We start from the raw sequence: 16,074 nt of genomic DNA, 5'->3' as shown, positions 1-16,074 counted from the left end.
GAAAACCAAGATGCCCTGTGGCTGCAGACTGCAACCTGGGAGAAAGGTTTCTCTTGGAATGTGGCTTGGCTACTGGGCTTCCAAAATTCAGTTCAACTGGTACCGGAAAAAATACTGCAATATAGTTTTCAGATTTTAGCCTCTGAAGACAAACAGGCAAAAGGTCACATACAAAGATTTAAAAAGGAGTCAGATCTGAGATTTGAGCCTGGAGAGAAGAAACAGAACAGGAAAAGTTTTATTCCCCTGGTAATTGTATCATCCTCTTCCAGCAGAAAAGTTTGACTTTTCAGGCTAGTCAGCCTAGCCCTCACCCCAAGTACCTGGCTCTTACAGGTGGGACAAGCAAAAGCTGAAGTGACTCAGTTCACAACTGCTCACCCAGCCCACAGACTGGCATTCTCCACCCTTAAGGTACGCAGCTCTGACTTTTCCTTGCACTTCAAGGAAGGCAAGCACCTCTGCTGTCTCCCAAAAGGTGTCAACATCTACCACGGCACGTTTTGTGTCTTCTGCCAAGACATCAATGTACAGAAAGATGTGAACCAGCAGCTTGTTTCAAGCTTTTGAATAAGCCTGTTTCTGCCTTCCCCTGGACAAAGTAAATTATGCCATTACATGGGGGTTTGTTATTTTTTGGGGGCACCGTTGACAACAGAAGCCTTTCACGCTCACTCTCCAGCAATTTCAATATCACATACCTACTGCTATTCTGTTATGGCAGCCTTAATTAATAAAATAATGAATTTTATATATGTATGTATGGGATGAAGTTTTTTGAGACCAGCTCCAAGTTTGTTGGTTTGTCTCTCCTCTGGTGTTATCCATATCTTTTCCCTCACTGTATTAGATGCAATTTTTAGCACACATGCCTCGTTACCCACTGTCACTTCCTCTAAACCATTTGCACCTTCCTGACATACTGTGACAGTGCCTTGAGATATGTGATTTAAGGTGAGATGTCACCAGCTGTGCAGCTACAGGTGGAACGACAAAAAGACAACATCTTCCAACAATTGCACAGTTTGCGTGCTTGGGGCTGGTAAGTAATGGATGGTTGGCATTGTTGGTTAGAGAACTAAAGTGACAACATTGGAAAGAATGACCTTCACATATTACACATGATTCAAAGAGAAGGGACGGGATGGTGTTTGGTTGACAGATTTTTCTTTTACGCATGAGCTACTCTTCAATTTTCATGCTTGTTTCCTGAGTTCATCACCATAGCTTGCTTTCTTTGAGAAAGGAAAGACAAACTAGATAGTCCCAAATCCCTTCTCAAACTCATTGTTACAGCTCATGCTGACTGTCAAGCTATGACACCTAAGAACAAACCGCTTTTCATTTCATCCATAGTAACTGTAACTATTCTTGGTCTACAGCAAACCATAGTACCCTCAAGGAATCAAACACAGTGTAGTCCTCTTAAACTCTCTTTCACTGTAATACTAAGTTGAATTTCTTGGATTTCCTGAATGTAAAGAGAATATGCACAGAGAGTAAGAGAGGCTCAGCTGTTCTGCAGCTAATGCTGACTGGCAGTATGAGCTTCTAGAATAATTTTAGGTTCAGATTCTACCTATGTCACTCAGATAGCGAAACACACTTCTGATAAACATGAGGCATGCATTACTCCCATTTAGTAGCTCTCTAGGATGATGATTTTTAATTTTGACCTCTAAAAAACAGAAGGTGATAAGACTGAGAAACCCCCGGTATTTTTTTTAATATTTTTTTAAAGTTAAAAAATTCTAAAGAGTTCTACAGTTCTTCAGAGCCAGATACAAAGTTTGGAAATATAATTTCCCTCAAAAGTTGAATATAGTGCCTGAATTCAAATATTCTTCCTGCTCAAACCTGACAGGACTAAGACCATGCTGTCAAACCCTCAGTTCTGGATTTAGACAGAACAGCTAAAGCCATCTCTGAGGAGGCTGTGGGATAACTCTGTTTGTTGTGCTTCCAGAAGCCCATTTCACTCTCAATCACAGCTGGGACAGAACTAAGTTCTATGTGAAATTTTGCAAAATGGAGAAAGCAGTGCAGTAGCTGAATCAGAGGCAAGCCTCTTCCTGCTTCTGCCAGTTGTCTTTCCCCACTAACACTTCACAAGCCCAGAAATTTCCCTGATATTTACAGTATTTAACATGTGTCTGTAACAGGGAATTTAGCTAAAAGTGGGGAGAGCAACTCTGCGCATTTTACCTGGTATACTAGATATGGGAAAGAGATTTTTCCACATCACAGCTGTTCCCAAACCAAGACTGAAAATCAACCCAATTATATCATAAACCTACTGTGAGTCAGTCACACAAAAACAAGGGATGTTCCTAATTGAAGACCTTTCTGTGCACTTTTTCCCCCCCATGTCTGACTCAATCATTAATGCCATAATAACCAGTCATTTTCTTCCATCTGATATTAAAAAAGTGATTGTACTTACAGAAGAACAGAGACTAAAACAACTTAGACATCTACAAGGAAGAAAACATCTCAAAGGAAGACAGGAGAGTTGTACCATTCAACTATATGATATAATGTGGCTTGTAGTCAGCAAATGCAGTACGAATATGCCACTAGAATGAAAGAAATAGGGCTGATATGAGTTAGTATTTTAGGTTCTTTTCTTGATTCTGTGTATCTAAACCGCTGAATTATTAGTAAATTGCACAAGAAATGATTTGTCATGTAAATAAATAAAACACTTCACTTGATTGTGTAGTTAAGTTTTCCACCTTGGAAAACTATGAATTGTATGATCATGTTTCCATTTATTGCACTAGAACGCTTTCTTTGTACTGTGTGGATCTTCTAAGGACTATTTCTCTTACAACACAGAACAGTATTGTGAAACATGTTTAAAACCACATGTGCTACCCTTAGAATTACTGAATCAGGATGAGTATTTCATGTGAGCACAAGGCCCACCAGACACAGCAAACTCACAAGTTTCTAAGTAAGCTTGTAAAAATGTTTGGATATGATTATTGCTTTGCTTTTAAAAAAATAGATTTAAAACCTCCAATATTTATACATTGAGAATCACATTTATTTAAAAATTACCTTTAATTTAATAATTACCCAAGATGACAGATCATAAAATATAAAATACTATAAATTTTTGTTAGAATTTTAATAGAACTTTAAATCTTCAAATTTCTAGTCTGGATTCAGTCTAACCCAAGACTGGAATTTATTCAACATATGTTTTACTGTAGAGTGCTTCAGTAAGAGCAATTACTTGCTGCAACTCAAGTTTCCAGTCAACTGCAGACATCTTTAAAATATAGCTCTTCAGTAAAGATAGGATCCTGGCAAGCTAAGTATTCATGTTTACAGCTGTCACTGCTTTCACAATCATTTCTTCACTTGCAAGCCTAGGCTGCTAAAACCTTTCTCAGAAATTCAATCCACAACACTACAAAAATGCCTGGTTTAAATGCTATTTTCCCCACATCTAATTTGGAACCAATTAAATAACTTAAAACTCACTGCAAATTTTTTATAGCAGCCTTTCTACAAGCAGTTTTATTACTATGTGGATCCCTAACCATTACACTACTATCTTTACACTACTACTAATTACAGGACCATAGTTTATGTGCCAATGCAGCAGTGCAATGGTAAACACAAAGATAAACTCAATTGCTCTTTAGTGCCCAGTGAATTGTGTTTACCTGCATTCTCTTCCATATAACAACCAGTCAAATTTTTGACAAGGAAGTGCTTTGCAGATTGCTCTTACCTGGAATTCTTTTAGATCAAATTACCTGAAACTTTTGCATACTCTGTAGCATGTGTAAAAATGCCTTAACAGTTCAGTTTAAGCAGAGAAAAGGTAGATCTTTCCTATTGAAATCAGACAAGACTTGGTCCTAGCAGTATATCTAAATCTATATTTAGCAGAATCCTCTCCTTACCCCAAAAGCTTAAGAATATTAGAATTATTAATGTTCTTCAGGATATTTTGGCTGATAATCCAGAGATTGTGGGGCTGGAGGCTCACAGGGAGCGGTCTCTGTGCCATTATATTTACCATATATACTGGAGAAAGCCTTGCTTAAAATACCGCTCTTAACTCCCATTTGGCAAAATAAGCAGCAGTGACTTTTTAGGCTTCTTTCTAAACTTTTTTTTTTTCTTTTTAGAAGAAAAAAAGCAAACTTTCATCACTTGCTCTTACTACTGTAGTGCTCAGTGTAACAATTCTCACCCTCATCATATTTTATTTTCTTCAGACCTTGAATGCTTCCATCCAGTTTACATTCTCTCATCTCCAGCTGGACCCCTTAGCATAGCTCCACGTCCTGCCCTCCCAGTCCCCTTTTTCTCCAGGATGGCTCTCCCTCCTGCCCCTGCCTCACTTCCCATGGCTGTGGTATCCTTCTCTCCCATGCCGCGGGTACATTCTCAGTCCACCCCACTTCTTGTTCCCCCCGTTTCATCCTTTGCTTTAATAACCAGTGTATTTTTCAAACAAATAGTCCTGAAACTAACAACACGTGATTCCCAGGGGATTTGTATCTCATGGCTGAGTGAATTGTATACTGAATTATATTAAGGCTGCAGCATGAGTCTATCGCTTATTAGACACTAGAGACTCTACCTAGAGAGAAATACCACCTGAGCGGCTATTTAGATAACTAGTAAGGACATAGCTTTGTTCTTTTAGGAATAGCAAAACAGAAGCCAGCATGTACAGAAATTTCTGTATTCACATACAAAATTTCAAATGCTTATATACAACCAATATTTTTTAGTGCATGATAAATAAGTCTAGAAAATTTCAACAGAGAGAACAATGAGGTGTTGGAAAGTATTTATCTATTTCTTCTAATTAAATGACACCATTGCAGGCTTGAGGTAAAGATGAGTCTGGGTAAAGATGCTTGACAATGAGGCATACTAATCAGTCTATAAATGAAAACAAGAAAGGTGTAGAAATAGTAGCAAGAAGAGTTTTATCTTTTCTAAAAGTGACAGGTCAATTACCTTGTTTGCTACAAAAAATACCAAGCTTTCCAAATGGCAAGGAAATGGGTTTTAAAAATGTCAAATATGTTTTGCCTTATTTGTAAAAGGTACAAATATTCTGCCTGCGAATCACGAAATCATGAAGTCAGAGTTTTCAACAGGAAATAAATATACAGGCAATGTATCAGTACCTACATGAAATTAGTCATAATATTACTTGTATTTTTTCTTACATACAGTTAATAATCTTGTATATTAAAACATTTACTTTATAATTCATGAGATTTAGACAACAAAGTAGTTCTGAAATTGGACATACAATTTTAGAAGCTCATAAATATACATGACTGAAAACCCATAAATAGCAACATGCCTATCCAGCTAAGAAATGTGCTACTTTTGTGTTTTTATAATCATGCATTGAAATGAGAACAGCCAACTACCGGTAGCTGTTGGAAAATGGGATATATACACACACATCCTTGAATATCAGAAATGATAGCCAATGTGCAATGTTAACTAGTGGTCTGATTCAATGCCTCTTAAAATCAGTAGAATGAGCACACTCTAAAAAAAAAAAAGGTTCTTCTGTGATGTTTTGGGGGAAAAAAAAAAAAAGGAAGAAATAATAACAAAAGGGTATAAGCAGGTTTTGGAGTATTTTTATAACAAGCCAGTCAAATTACAAGGTAGAGTTGGCTTTGAATTGTTGTCTCATAGAACTCACCTCACATATACAGTGGCGTATAAACAGCTTTGAATATACTAAAGATTTATTTGTGATTTAAAGTAGTTCTCCCTATGTACTAAGAAGAAAAATTAACAAAGGTTTTAGGGATTTCCCAAGAAAACAAGCCACTGTTCTTATATCTCTATCCCAAAATATTGCAATTTGTTTGGATTTTTTAATGAGGTTTTTTAACATCTTAAATTTGATAAGATATAACTTTCAGAAGTCTTTTCTCAATGACATGGGATCTGTTTACTTTTTCCCCTAAAAAAAAAGAATGTCCAGACTATCACATTTCCAAATCACTATTTCCCAGGAGAAAAATATGCTGCCAGAATATGTCTTAAAAGCTCAACTAGAACGCACTCTTTAAAAATACTATTTAACAAGCTTTTAGGTTTTGCTCTCAAATGAGATATTTTAGCTATTTCAGAAACAAAATCACCCTGAAAATTACACCTTCTCTGTCTATGTATTATTTTTAGCTTATTTATGGATCCAATCTTCAGACTAACTGGAGATATCTGTCAATAAGAAGTAAAGATTCCTGTGCTCAGTGTTTCTCTCAACACAGAGAAGAAGTCTGTGCTACTTGTGTCACCTGCTTCCTAACTGTAACCTGAGGCACCTCAGTGACTTTAGCCATCAACAGAGTAACAGGATGCACAGCGTAAGTTCACAGAACCTGGAAGTAGCCACAGTAAAATCTTTGCATACAGATAAGTGCTTTAGATACCATCTAGTTTTAATTTTTTTGTAAGAATAAACAGACACTTAACATCATTATCATCATCATTATTATTGCCTTTTTAAAATCAAAGATGAAATTTGCTGTGAGTATACACTAATAATTTTATCACTTTCTTTTCCCAAGTAATGCATGTATTTACACTTGTCACAAAAAACCTGCAATCTACCATGAAACAACAGAAACTTTATAAGCAGTGGAGTCTCAACAGAGAGAAGTTGGTTTTTTGCGTTTTTTTTTGCTTTTGCAATTGTTTCTGAAAAATAACAAGTGCAAAATCCCCTATTGTGTTTCCCCACTAGCACATATCCTTCTGCTTTTCTGTGTCTCTTACATAACATATACTCCTCTTCAACACTGAGCTCTGTTCACAGTACACAAAGAATGCTTCTCCAGGGCAAAAGTCAGTAAGATGACCTTATGGTCATCTTGGTTCTAGAAACCAAGCCAAAGAGGTATACATTTGAAAAACAATAGAAGGCAGTGTAATGCAACCTTAGGAGGCAGTTCCTACTCATGCTACTCCCTACTTTGTTCACTTTGTTCCTGTGTGATTTTTATTGCCCTTAAATTCTGTCTTTGTTGATTCCTGGTTGTATGTTGGTATAGACTTACCACCTGGAATACCTTTGAGACTGCACACAGGAACAGCTCTATGCAGTTTTCTTCAGGTAAGGCTGAAACCTCTTCTAGGCAATGCCTTTGAATCCTTGGCTCTACTGAAATTCTTATTAGGAGTCCACTAAGCCTCTCACTAGAGCTAGGACTTCAACCAGCCACCATGAGTCTCTAAAGCTCTATACTTAATAGTCAAATGATTTAAACATCAACAGATCTTCTCCAGAGCTTTCTGCTGTTGTTTCGTGCTCAGTTTAAGCTCACGTGCACAATATCATTGCTGAAAGGGGGGTCCTGAAACTCCCATATTATGTTCATATTGCTGCCCTTAAAGAACTGGTTCAAGTATACATGCAGCTGAATGATAAGCTAGGCTGAGGAAATGCACCAGCTGAAAAATGACCCGGGAGAGGTGGAAGTTTCATTGAGAAAGTGTCTGCTTCTGCTAGCAGAGGGAAGGGATTAGTCTGGAGTAGGAAATAAGTGACACCACATCAGCAGGTTTTAAGACTGCAGTGTTGTTTCCCACCTCAAACTGTTTCTTCTATGTTTCACTCGTCCCTTGAATTCATGATCCAACAGGTCCCTCCTCCAGTGTTTCTATCTGTAGAAATTACAATTAAGAAAACATGTACAGAAATAATCAACTTGTGAACTTGTATTTCTCACAGTTTTTAATTCTTTTGAATCTCTTCCTGATGAGATACAATGCTAGAGTATGCAGCAAAATAAATTATTTTTGTATCTTGCAAAATGTCTTAGAAAAATCCTGCGAGACACGGAAAATGTTCTGAGCAGTCTGACGCAAAGGTCATCTACCCAGCATGTTGGAAGACTTCGGTTCCAGTCTCTCTTCCAAATTAGGCAAAGCATGAAGCTAGACCCGCATTTCCTGCAAGTCAGGTAAGTGCCATAACCCTTTGCTCCTGGCTGCCTGGGGGAAGGATGGGTCCTGCTGGTTTTTTTCAGTGTTCCCCACCAGGGAACTTTTGATGAAACTAATATAGTGCCACAAAAGCTTTTCAGTTTAAATGGATCTTTTTCCTTTTTGATGAAAAGCCACTCAGGGAAAAAAAGAAATACCACCTTGTTCTAAAAAACAGGAGATGCTGTTTATTGCTCAGGCTTGACAAAACCTGGCTTGTATGGAGGGTGGAAAAAATGAACACCCAGAGTGTTTTCATATTTCACAGGGAAAGAAAAGTTTATTCCTCACAGCAGCAGCATCCTCTGCTCCATTTTGCCTAGGCCAAGGGGAAAAAAAAAAAAAAAAAGCAAACGGAGAAGACAGGCAAGAAAAAAACTCTTCTTATTCTGCTTTTGAAACACATATAGGAAACCTGTGAGGGATCAACTCATCAGCAAGAAAGATTTCCACCCACACTGCTCCACACAGGTCAGCTCAGTGAGTGCACAGCCTGTGTGATGGAAAAAACCACAGCCTCACAACAGCCTGGGCTTGTGCTGGAAAAGAGATGAAGGGGTTGAAGAGGAGCTGCAAGGTATGTGGGGAAGGTGGATGACACTCAAGGCTGCTGTCTGCTGACAGAGGTTCTATCACAGTTACTCTATCTACCTCTAGCAGGAGTCACAGGCAATAAGTTTGCATGGGGAAGACTGACACTATCGTAGTAAGGCCTTGGGGGATTTGAGTCTTGCCTCTGTTGAACTTTGCCATGATGTTGGTAGCCATTTTGGCTAATGCCTCCTCCAGCAGTGTTTCATAAGGCCCTTGGGAAGGATATCCTCTTAGGTTCTTGGGTTCTTGTAAGTCCATGGTGCAATTTAGCTCATGGCTGCTTTTCCTGAATAACAAAATCAACAATATCATCACATTTACCTTTTTGAGGAAGTGTTTCATGTTTTCCTGAGGTTCTGAGATTAAGTATCTTGATAGCTAAACAGTATCTACAGCCTGACTGTTATTGCTGAAGGAGTGCCAGGGAGTGAGGGATCATATGGTTGAATTTCTGAGGATTACTTAAGAGAAAAAAAAAAAGAATAACACAACTGAAAGTAGTAGCAGGAACTGTGTAACTACATGGCATTTGGAAATGACCCTTCAAATCAAGGGTCTGACTAATGCATGAGTCATTATTCATATTAAAAATAATGCCTAAAAATCCGAAAAACAAGTTCTGTGAAATTTATATATGTATGTATGCAAGTTTTCTGCACAAACTAGAAATCACTTATATTCTTAAGCCTTATAAATTATTGACTTTTGACCAAAAAGCAGACATAATACATTACCCGACTATATACTTCAACCATCATTTTATAGCTTGTGCCCAAATTTAGATCTTGTGTATAGATTTACTCTTCTACTAATGCATCCTAATTTCACATCCAATTCCTCAGAAAAGACAGCTTGGATACTTTTGGATACTTCTGCAAACAGCCGGCTGAGTTAAATCTTAGCAGTTCTAACCTCAAAGCTTAATTGATTACAGTGAAGATTAAAGTAGACATATTTCAACTCCAAGATTTATTGGTTACTCTACCAAAGATAGGTTTCTATCACACTAAGGTCAATAAAGACTTTCTACAGTTGCAAACAGCAAGGAAATACAACATAATTGCACTTCAAAGTTAGATGAATATCAGTAAAGAAAGGACCGTGAATCTGTGTAGCTAGCAGAAAACATGTTATAGGTTAAAAAATTGAACAACGAATTGAAAGCACTACAGAAAAATGATTCTAGATATATAAATTTCTTTGGATTTCGAGCAAGCATGATGCACACAGATGGGCGAGAAATAACACAACAGAATTTAAATTACTTTGTTGTTCAGTTACTGCTTAAAATAGCATCCATTTAAATATTAAAGAATATAATAATTTGGCACATTATAAATAAATACGATGGCTTTTAGAAACCAGAGAAATGTTCTAGAAGCTTTATGCTACCTGAAACTTACCATAATGCTTTTGCAAGCAAGAAGTAACATTAACCAGCTGAGAAAATTCTTTCAGGAAAAACCTACCTGAAAGCAGTTTTGCAGAAGCAGATTATTAAGTTATTTCTTTGCCAATCTTCCAGAGATTCCCAGTGCCTTCATCTGCTTCTTGGATCTTTGCAGCAAGTGACTGTTTGCAAAAAACAGTCTGTAAAATTTAAGAATTATTGGCTGTGGTTTGAATACATCAGTGTGCACATGTAAAAACCACTGCCAACAGGGTCAAGTTGTATTTTACCAGTGCAGGAACAACAGAGGATAAAAAAACCCCAAAACCTAAAGTGCCCATCTGACTAAAAACACATTAAGATGACAAGATGGATGAAATTTAAAGATGTCAGATTGTCTGATATCACACACACACACACACACACACACACACCCCAACAAAAAAAAGGGACAAAAATATCTGTAGAAGCTAGTCTTTTAAAGCAGAGGCAGAGTGAAAGACTGATACAATCTCAAAGAAAAGACCCCAGAAGATGACTGTAGTTTCAGAAAAGAGCAGCCATGGCTACAGGCATGGGTGGAAGTCCCTAATCCAGAATAGTCACACCCAGGACAGGAAGACTGTTCAAAGAACATTTGAGTGATGAGAAAACAGGCTCTGAAAATTGTATGCAAGTCTGTTTATAGTGCTTCAGGCATCTTCCTATTTCTCTTGAGATAATTAATGCAAAGAACAGTCTATTTTCTTTTTTCTTTTTCTTTCTGACATCTGTGTTATTTCAATTACTAGATGGCCTGTAAGAGACAAATTGTTAGCACCCGAGGAAGTATGTAGTCTGTAGAACTGAAAGTCATCTGAGGAGCCTGTGCAGGTCGAAGTCTATGCCAAAAGTGTGCAGGAGGAGCGATGAGAAGTGGAAGTGGCTCACACAGGGAAAAACCTGAAATCAAAGGGGTCTAGTGGGCTAAAACCTGCACATTAGTAAGTGTTCAACTTACATTCAGCATTTTGTTACGATATTAGAGATGGTGACACAACTAAGTCAAGTCCAAGAATGACAGCACTAAGACCGAGTGTTTCTGGTATGAGCTATTAGTAGTTCACTGAAGTAAGCAGAATGACCTCGATTTACATCAGGTCCTCGCCTGGCTTTGGACAGGTCTGAGAACATGTGTCATTGTAGACAGGAATATGGAAACATTATTCTGCTCACAGAAATCTGAAGTTTACACTGGAATTATGTGTTTGCTGGCCTCCTCAGTGCAGTTATGCATGTAGAACAGTTACCTGTTAACTTGTTAACTTTTTGTTTAACTGTTACCTGCTAACTTTGAGACTTTACTGCACTGCAGTGTTCCAACAAGCCAAATACAGTGTGACAAATCCTTCAGGTGTCACAGAAAATGATGAGATTGCATGCAACTACCACACCAACTTTTTGTATGAGGTCACCACTGGCAGCTATTTTTACCTCTGTGAGGGATTTAAATTTCAATGCATGGTATTTAATGGTAAATTCTTAAAATGAATACATTTTTTTCACCTATACTTTTTTTTTTTAGAGACTTTGAGTATGTGAAACCTCCTTTAATTATTTTCCCATTAAACATTGTCCTTTCGTAGCTATTGCCTGCCTGTAGTACAAAAACAAAGGCTAGTAACTCTGATTACAGTTCCTATAGTCCCAGAATTCCCATAAAGCAAATCCAGTCCCTGTCCAAAGGCATTATAAGTTGAGTGAATAATAACAACAATCTAAATATAAACCAAGGCTTCCATAATAACTGCTAATGTTTTGTAAATTAGATTTACACAAGCATATACTTCTTTGCAGGTAGTTTTGAACTGAACTCAGAGGAGTGTGTCTACCAGGAAACTGAACAGCTCAGAAGATGTGAATGATTCAGATGCATCACCAAGAACAACAAGATCCCAATGCATTTAGTCACATTTCACTGCCTCCTACATAATTCATTTAATTTATTTGCTATACTCTCAATCCACTTCTCCATTAGTACCAAAGGAACTGAGGCTTGAAAATCACTGTTGTATGCTATCTAGTGGTATATCTAAGTACCCATGGATTTAGAAATACATTATGACAGGAGAATATGCAAAGAGACATGGTGTGGTGAGACTTATTTCAGCTAGCTGTGACCACCCACTTTTTTATACCAGCTACGCTGGCTCCCTCTTTAGTCAATGAGTCTCTCCTAGAAGAGGAAGAAATGCCCTCAGGCGTTGCTTGTATATTGGGTTTGGATCCATTAAGTCCCTCTAATTCCCGTTGGCTAAGCACGCTGAATGTAAGTCACAATAGGCACAGAGCCTTAGTAAAATTTAGTACCTTGGAGTCCAGGCCCAAAGGCTTTAAATTATTAGATTCATTCTTAGGGACCAAAATTGTGTGGCTCAGGTAAACAAGTCTCTCTGTATTCCTGGAATTTAAAGCAACCAAATTTTATTTTCTTTTAGACAGTTTAGTTGCTATTAATGTCACAAATTCTGTTCATTATCGAACATTCCTGTGGGACAACCAAGATGGGGCCTTTGTCTATGTGGCATACGCTGCTCAACACAGCAAATTAGCCTGGGAGCTCTCTGTTCTCCATTGCTCTGGGCTGCATGGCAACTGAAAGTCTTAGAGGGAGTTGAGGGCCGTGAATGAAAAATTATTTTGCAGTTTAAAATAGGTGTTGCTGGTCATCTGAGTGGGTTGTTGCCAAACTAATAATAACTTCCCTTGTCTGTTTTTCTGGGTTTGATATTTTTAAAGGACTACAATAAATTACTTTGACATATACCTTGATTATAAAAAAAATTACCGAACTGCATGATGGCATAGAAAATACTTATTAAAATCACAAATGACTTTACACAGGGAAAGGCTGCAAGCACGTTGGAGGATAGGTTCACAATTCAAAATTATTTTGATGAACCAAGAAAATACTCCAGAAAAATATAAGATGCCATTTGATAAAGACAGCTGTAAAGTTTAATACTTGGGCAGGAAGAATAAACTGCAAAAATACTGGTTAGGAAACAATTCACTAGGCAATGGTAATGCTGAAAGGAAGTTAGGAACTGTAATAGCTCACAAACTCCAAGCTATTGAAAAAAAAGGAAAAGGCCAAAGGAGGATGCTTAAGTGGGCATATTCTGTATTGGATCTGGGACAAAGGCCTCCTCCTTCACAGCCTGGGACCACAGCATCAGCTGTGGTTTCATATTGACAACTGTACTTCAGGAAAGATAAGGATAATGGTCTCCAGTGTAATTTTCTTATTCCTCAGTATAGATATTCTCTTTATTTTAAAAATGTACATAATGTGTATACTTTTCTACAAAATATCATTGTCACCTGTATTTAGTAATATTGGAAATAATTTATCTTCTGATTTATTGTTTCACATTTAATACAGAGATGACCAAAAAAGAAATCTGTCACATCAGCCTCAAATTTGACATGTTTTTAATAAAACATGAAATCACTGTTATTTCTGTATCCATTCTATGCATAAAATACCATTAAAAATGCATATGGAAATACTGACATATTTCATTCTACTCTGCTGACCTGAAATGAAATGTATAATTTCAGCCGGCCATTAGCTGAGCTGGCCTGTCTCAGCCACTTTGCTGCCCAGTGGGGACCACAAAACCATGTGCCACTTTGGCCAGATTTCAGTTCCCATTACTTATTGTTGGCTCAAACAGACAAAAGCTAAGGTTGGTCAGAAACACATGATTTTCTTACAAAGAATTTTACTGACATGGACTTTTCTTTTGTAGAAACTCTGGAATTAAAGAAAAAGCCATTTAGTAGTGAGAAAGCATTTCAAATGAAACCAAGGATCCTCAGACTTTTCTCTTTGAGGAAAAAAAGATCTTCCATCATGACTAATGTTACTTATCATCTCCCAGAGCTAGCGGTCTATCTTTAAATCCTCATGCATGCAGAGTATCCCACATGAAGCTCAGACAACCCAACACAGCTAGACATCCTTTTTTGGAAAAAGATCCTGTTCTGTATCTTCTCTTCATTGGTCTGCTTACTCATTAAAATAGAAAAGGTCACGCTTGGAGTTTGACTCTGACTATAACAACATAGGTTTCAGGGATTTCCAATCCCTTTTGCAGTAAGACTTAGATTTAGCAGCTTGAATGCGAAAGAGGTCTACCATTGACTTTCAAAGGTACATTTGCAGATCAGCTTATTATAATTTTCACTGAATTATTAATGCTGAGCTGACTGATTAATTCAAAATGTGTGTGCTGGTTCTATCAGAGCATACTGTGCTCTACAGAGCAAATGAAATCGGAGCAGATTGAGAGGGGCAGAACTTGTGCAACTTCTTTGCTGACCCCTGCAGGCACAAGCTGATTCTGTCAATTTTTACCTTTGACTACATCTATTGTGTACACTTCTGTCCTGGTTCTGGCAAGGAACACGGAGCTCAGGAGGAAATTAAATATGCCCTAAATCTACGTTCTAATGCAATTCTAATGTACCACATTATTTCTAGTAATAATCTCCCCCCACAGAAATAACTGATGCATATTATCAAGCATGAATATATTTAATGATTTGAAAGAAAAATGAGTTCATTAAAATATTTGTTCACCTCAAAACAGTACTAAGTCAGAAGAACAGATGAGGAAATAATTTTGCCAGGTTTTTCATACAGCACAAACAGAAATTAAAGCATTTTACATAAACAATGATATTCACACTTCGATTTTTCAAAAATTAAAAAATATTTCTTTTCCTTTAGATTTTGACCAATCTACCCTTTTGGGGTGTATCTATCATTCATACTTACCATCATCAAGGTTAGTGTTTTCCAAACTTTCTGTTCCCTGGGTTTCTTATCTGGCATCCTCCTCCTGCTTGATTTGCTGGCTCCCCCAGCTCCTCTGGGCTGCCTCTTGGTCTCTCCAGCCCTGGGACACTTGCTGCTGCTTCCCCTCTCCCAATCCCGAGCCAACTCACTCATCCTCTTCCTCAGATTTGTGTCCCCATTGCTTACTTCCAGAGCTCTGCTTTTGTCTCCATGCTCAGACATATCTTCTGCAACTCCTACTGTTCCCTTCTCCTGCACCTTCACATTGCGCTTCCTTCCTCCTCCTCCCCTCGTCGAGTTTGTCTCTGCTTCAGCTCCTCACATCTGCCTCCCACACCTTGCCTTGGGCTGGCATGCCCCACTGAACTCACTGCTGGGCTTCCTGCTCAGTCCCAGTGTACTCCATACTCCTACGAGTACCTAGCACCCTTCCCTAGCAAGCAGCATCCATCTGCGGGGGAGAGCTCAGCGGTCCTTTGATGATACTACCATGAGGGCATCACCCTCTGCTGTATCTATTCTATGCAAGCTGCTATCTTTGAGTAGAGGGATCAAAGTAAAAAAATGGAACATTTGACAATTTTCTGAGTTCTAAAAGATCAGGTGTCCCTTTTCATGGAAACACCACATGATATTTAGAGAGACAGTTAAAAACGAACAACCAACCAACAAAAGAAATCTAATGTACTCAGCTTGTTTTTGGAAATCACACATACAGTTTTACCAGAGGGGAGAACTAGTGTGAACTTCTAATGATATATAAATATTCCCTGTGGGAAAGACAATGTCCTCTTTGCAATAGTAGGTATGAAATCTTACAGTATAGGGAAAAAACTTTTCTCAAGTCATCAGAGAACATTGCATGCAGACCTCAAATAAGTTGGATTTGAAAAGCATTAGTCCTATACAGACAAAAACATATTTTTAAGACAAATGTGGATTACATAAATGGACAATGGTCTCACCAGCTACTTGAAACTTGGACTGTTATTCCTTGGACATTTGATCTTTCCATCTAACAAGATCATGAGAGTTTAGTATGATTATTGACACTTTCTGTATTTCAGCAAAATTTTAGTTGTCCCATGAACTAAGTATAATGGAGGGGAGGGGAATCCATGTAACTATCTAAACACACTATTTAATTGAAGAACAAAATAAATTAATTTTTCTTACTGAAATAGATGATGAATACAAATACTAGACAAAAATACTCTAACTTCAATCAGGCATGTTTTTAGAATCAGAT

At 37.8% G+C, this 16,074-nt stretch overlaps 3 long non-coding RNA genes across 5 annotated transcripts in view; 2 read left to right on the top strand and 1 right to left on the bottom strand.

The window, feature by feature from the left end:
• Positions 1-16,074, bottom strand: part of LOC142603364 (uncharacterized) — a 118,395-nt gene that overhangs the window by 59,000 nt on the left and 43,321 nt on the right. For all 3 annotated transcript variants that reach the window (XR_012837285.1, XR_012837284.1, XR_012837286.1), the window contains 2 exons: positions 9,993-10,161; positions 7,600-7,674 (listed from right to left, as the gene is read on the bottom strand). This is a non-coding gene — a long non-coding RNA (uncharacterized LOC142603364). The remainder of the gene's footprint in view (positions 1-7,599; positions 7,675-9,992; positions 10,162-16,074) is intronic.
• On the top strand, positions 7,001-8,350 carry LOC142603366 (uncharacterized). Its single transcript, XR_012837288.1, has 3 exons — positions 7,001-7,123; positions 7,833-7,973; positions 8,264-8,350. It is a non-coding gene; the product is annotated as an uncharacterized LOC142603366 (long non-coding RNA).
• Positions 8,368-13,439, top strand: LOC142603365 (uncharacterized). Its single transcript, XR_012837287.1, has 3 exons — positions 8,368-8,572; positions 10,771-10,894; positions 11,816-13,439. It is a non-coding gene; the product is annotated as an uncharacterized LOC142603365 (long non-coding RNA).

Source organism: Balearica regulorum, chromosome 11 (genome assembly GCF_011004875.1).
Source record: "Balearica regulorum gibbericeps isolate bBalReg1 chromosome 11, bBalReg1.pri, whole genome shotgun sequence".
Taxonomy (NCBI): Eukaryota; Metazoa; Chordata; class Aves; order Gruiformes; family Gruidae; genus Balearica; species Balearica regulorum.
This window is presented reverse-complemented; position numbering and strand designations above follow the sequence as displayed.